Source organism: Juglans regia, chromosome 6 (genome assembly GCF_001411555.2).
Source record: "Juglans regia cultivar Chandler chromosome 6, Walnut 2.0, whole genome shotgun sequence".
Classification (NCBI taxonomy): domain Eukaryota; kingdom Viridiplantae; phylum Streptophyta; class Magnoliopsida; order Fagales; family Juglandaceae; genus Juglans; species Juglans regia.
The window spans coordinates 13182398-13187793 of NC_049906.1; the positions used below are offsets into that span (position 1 = coordinate 13182398).

The 5396-nt window shown below is 33.4% G+C and overlaps 1 long non-coding RNA gene across 3 annotated transcripts; it reads left to right on the forward strand.

The window, feature by feature from the left end:
* The first annotated feature begins 343 nt into the window (after window positions 1–343).
* Window positions 344–2786, forward strand: LOC108995549. Of its 3 annotated transcripts, none has more exons than XR_001996878.2 (5): window positions 344–609; window positions 720–793; window positions 894–999; window positions 1093–2368; window positions 2568–2786. It is a non-coding gene; the product is annotated as an uncharacterized LOC108995549 (long non-coding RNA). The 3 variants fall into 3 exon arrangements; XR_001996879.2 differs by having other exon boundaries at window positions 345–609; window positions 894–1537; window positions 2164–2368; XR_001996877.2 differs by having other exon boundaries at window positions 894–2368.
* The last annotated feature ends 2610 nt before the right edge of the window (window positions 2787–5396 follow it).

Here is a 5396-nt window from a genome sequence, read left to right on the forward strand (position 1 = left end):
ATAATAATATAATTTTTTAATTAAAAAATTATTTTTTTAATATAAATTTCGTATTTATTTAATGTTTTAGAAGAGACTGCACATTTGAACACTTCGTAACCGCATGTGAAAGAGATAACATCAACAAAAGCGTCCGCTAGTATTTAAAGACGTGTGGCAGAGAGAAATATCTACCCAACAAACTTGATCGACATTCGAGAACATTCTCACGCGCGAGAGCCGTGAACGCCTTTTCCCTAATCTTTTGCATTATTTTCCGAGAAAATCCAACCGTCTATCTTTCTTTATGTCAAACAATTATAACCGTTAGATCAACCCTAGATTCCGCTATAAACTTGTTTCCTTTCTCTTCCTTCTTTGTCTTTCGTTTCATCTGCCGCAGCTGTTTTTCCGCTGCATGATACCTATCTCCTTTCTCCCAGATCTGCTCTTCATCTTTGCTTTTCTTTCATTCCCGGCTCGAGATTCGATTAGATCGTTTCTGTACCTTTGTTTCAATGGTAATTTTTTGCCGTTTCGTGCTATTTTCCGGTTTTGATCACTGTGCTCTTCTATCAGACTTTGATTCGTTCTCGCTTTAGATCGATGGAGTTTGGATGACCGCGACGGGTATGGAGATATCTTTTGTAGAAAGATCTTCGTTTCTGTTATCTGTGTTGGTTATTTTGGATTCTTTGAAGTCTGAATAGAGACGGGTTTCTGTTGTATTTTACTCTCAGCAAATCGAGAACTAAACTGGATCTCATGCGTCTATATCTTCGATGATCTATTTTCGTTTGGAGCAGTGGAAGAGGTACCAAACTGAATGACTTTGTTCGTATTTTTTTCTTTTCTGTCGTGGTCATATTCTTGAGTTTCTTGGTCTCTTATATTCGATCTTGATCGGATTTCAGAATCTTCAACGACTAATAATCGGCTGGGACGGATCGTGTGGGTGGACCGGGATTCTGTTGATCTAAACGATGGTGATACTGCCCGCCCGAAGAAGAAGCCACTTGGGTCCGTTGACTTTGTGATGATTATAGTGGGGTTTGATACTACGTGTCATATTTATATTCCTTGCCTGATTATTATGTTATTCTGTTATTTTAGCAATACGATCTATTAAGAGGCAAGGATGGTGTGAGATTTATGAGCATCAGGTATTATCTTGTAAGGTATTGTGGCCATGTATCGACCTTTGCCATGACAGGTGCGCTTGCTTGGCAGGTCAAATACACTCAATAAAATCTCTTTTTTGTTTTTGGGGGGAGACGGTCCTTGGGTTTTTTTCCTCATTTTGGGCCGGTCTCCCTCCATGGGCGTGCTCTCTCGCTCTCTGTGTGCGTATCTGTGTCTCTGCCTCTGCCTCTCTTTCTCCCTCCCTCTCTCTCTCACACACACACACACACACCCCCTTCTGCACGACTTAGCGTTGTTGGTTCGCTAAATGCTTCATTGGCTGTGGCTCATCATTGACGCAAACACGCTATAAAGACGAGGCTGCCCTATTTGGGTTTGCACTGATCAGATTGCTGTTCCAGATTTCCATCCCAAGGTACTATAATCTGTTATATCGAGTTAATACCAAAGGTACTATCTTCTATTTAATCTCGATTGGTTCAATCTATTTCTTAGTCTTCTACATGCCTCTACCTAAGTGATACATGATGAAAGTACGCATGATAATCATTAGGATTTGGAGAATCTATCAATTCAAACTGTAAGCGTAAAATGGTGCATTTTGTTTTCCCAAAATTTTACTTTTCCAGGTGTATTACATTAAGTGAAAGAATATAATGATAACCAGCAAATACGTCTAAATTGGCACAGGGTCTTAACAATTTTTAGTTGCTGCATTCGATTGAGAGCTATTAAACTTCCTTTCAGTGCATATTTTTATTAAAATCGAATCAAATACATGCAGTTCAATCTACAATATAGCTACGAGTTCTATATGTCTACAAAACTGGGTATCCAAATTTTCGCCATGAATAATGCAAGTCTCAATTTGAAATGTTAGTAGTGAGTTTTATGCGGTTTATTTGCCTTGAGGGTATTTATTTTGAAGTGGATTCATTGTTGGAAGTCACTTTAAGGTGGATCTGTTTGTAAATTGTGGGGTATGGGTGTTGTGAATCGTGAAATTTCATTCTGTAATTAGTAGTGGATGTTGATAATTAGGCTCCATCTATAGAGTAATGCGCTCTCAAGGGCATGAAATCGTGTTCTGCTTCGTGGCACCAGAGTCACTGCTGTTCGTTCATGTGGAATGCAGAAGAATTCGTGCCGACTTTGTGAAGTTTATGACTGCAACTCACGTGAAGCGGAAGGAGTTGTGCTGTCCAAGCCAGGACGTGGGACTATTTTGCTGGGTATATACTCTGAGGTAATATAAGACTCATATGATGATTGAAGTTCGTCGGGAAGTGATTTATAATTATAATTATGTTTTGCCACTAGATTTATAATGTATTTTAAGAACACCGGTGCCTGTTGATTTGTCGGTTGAATAGGCTGGGATTGAACTCTTAAGTTTGGTCTCTACTTGCGAAAAGAAGTAACTAACGTAGTTCTGGTTTCCTCAGGTGGTACTGGTCTTGTTTTGTTGTAGAGCTGGCTCATATTGATCTGAGAATACCATTTCGGCTGATAAAAGACTTGTGTTTTTACTGATCATCAAATTGACTCGAGTTTTTCATACATTCAGGTGCATATCTGTTATATTTATCTGTTATGTCTCATGAATGACTTGGTGATTTGGTTTAGGCTATGAGTTGAGTTCAGTAAAAAAAATATTATTAGAATATTATGTTTTAATAGTAAAATTTGAATTGTTTATTATATTTTATGTTAAAATTTAAAAAAATTGTAATAGTAAGTTGAGTTGAGTTTGGAACCAAATTTGTCCTGCTTAACATAACGGTAAAGATTGTAAAAGTTATGGGCCTTGAGGCTTTTGTTCAACAGTTGTTTCTGCTGTTGTCTTTTACCTCGTGTTTTCTGTACGTATTTGATGAATATATACGCATTTATTTTAATCCATATTTATATTCAGATATATTTATATATTTTGATAGAATGTTTGTTAAAGACCTCTAGAAAATATTTGCAATAAAAGGAAAATATTTAGACCTCTAGAAAACATTTTTATAATATTAAGTACGTAAAAGTGGTGCATCATTTCTCACGATGGCTTCCAATAAGATCATCACAAATATCAAGTAATTACGCCCCTTCTAAGATGATCACAATTCCATACGTTAATACGTCTTATTTTTATAGAATTAATTTTCGAAAATTGGATAAAGAAGTCTTGTATTTTTAATTAAATTCGAGTCAGCTTTACGTGAAGGTGAGATAACGACTCTGTTTAAGATTTAGGGCTTATTTGTTTTTGAAAATGAGATGTTATGAGTTTAGATTAAAGTTAAAAAATAAAATATAATTAGAATATAGTGTTTAATATTATTTTTTATTTTAAAATTTAAAAAAGTTGAATTGTTTATTTTATATTATATTGAAAGTTTGAAAGTTGTAATGATTAGATTAGATTAGATTAGATTAGATTAGATTAGATGAAATGAATTTTTAAAACAAATTTTTACGTATTCGGAAAATGAGTTGTCATACAATTAATACTTATTATGAGTTGGTTTATTTTTTAAAATGTATGTTTGAAAGAAAAAGTTGTAGAAAAAGAAGGGTGCGAGTAGCAGCGTCCATTTTGGGTTGGTTGCGTTATTAAGTAAAAGTCAAATAGATCCATAAGCTCAAAATGGTAAGAGCGCTCAAACCTCTTCGGTTTGGGAGGTTGGTGGTTCGAGCCCACCTGGGTCTCTATCTCTCTCCTCTTCTGGGGGGATTTACCATGAAGTTGGAAGAAATTATGATATGGTACTATAACACTATTTTTTAGCAACCCAAAACCGATTCAATTATGAAATAGATATATGAATCTTATCTTAGAACATTAGTATTGGATTAGTTATTCTATTATTTAAATTTTGACTAATATGTAATTTTTTCACCTTTAGTTAATCATTCAAAACTTGAATTCTACATTGGATTAGTTATCATACTCTTTATAATAATAAAATTTTATTATTTTTTATTATTTATATTTTTTTATTAATTTTTATTTTATTTTCATAATCTTTAATAACTTCCAACAAATCATATTCATTTTTATTTTCACAATCTAACAATCTATAATATAATAATTTTAAAAAATATTTTTAGACTTGCTATAATTCTTTTCATATTTGAAAAGAAGAATGGATTTATTGTAGCTTATAGTTTGGATGAAAACAATTTATCTAATTCAATGTGGAGTAAATATGAAAGATGTTTGCTAAATTTGAAGATGAAAATGTATTTGATTAATCCAATGCCAATGCTCTTATATACCCTTAGTGAGCCACATATTTAATCATGTCTATGAAATTCATTGGTTAATTATAAATGTCTGGATAACTTAAACGAATGTTATACATCTGTTACTATTTAATTTGTTATTATTTATTCATAGAATGTTATAATCAATGAAAATATTATTTCTTCCTATACTTTTAATGGAGATATTATTTATTTTTTAAAAATATACTATGTGCATTTTGCTTTAAAAGCTTCCCCTGATTCTTAAGTCTGTTTCTACTCTAAAGTTTCAGATCCTCTTGGCAATTGTGTAAGCCTTGTAAAGTCCTCTAAAAGGAATCAAGCTTACCTCTTGTGTGTTTCCCATGCATTTTTCGTTAAGCCCTCACACCCCTTCTACTTGCTCTAGTTTGATTCATACTTAAAGACCTTTTCTTTCTTCTGTATTGGTTCCTGGTCCTTTATCTAAATGAAAATAGGCCTATGGTCTGATTCATTGGCAGATAAATTCAACACTGAATGATCATCAAACATATTAAGCCATGCCATATTTCCAAAAGTCCTATTGAGTCTTTCATTTGGGAAATATCTCCCATCTAGGGCTGCAAACGGGCCGGTCCGGTCCGGTCCGGTCCGGTCCGGCGATGGACCGAAAATTTTCGGTCCATTATTTTTCCGGACCGGACCGGACCGAACACCCAAAGGGACCGGACCGGACCGATAGCTATCGGTCCGGTCCGGTCCGGTCCGGTCCAGTCGGTCCGCCCTCTTTTTTTTTTTTTTTTAATAATTAATAAAAAAAATTTATTTAAAATACTAAATTAAACTAAGTGACTTATTAATGTGGATTATGTAACAAACTCAATAAAAAAATATTTTATATGGTCAATGATAATAAATTAGATGAAAATTATATTATTAATTTATATAATTACTATATAATTAACTAATTGATATTATATATTTATTAATTCATAGAATATTAACAAGTGTTAATAGTATATTTAAAATTTTATATTGTTAATAGTGATAGGTTAAAT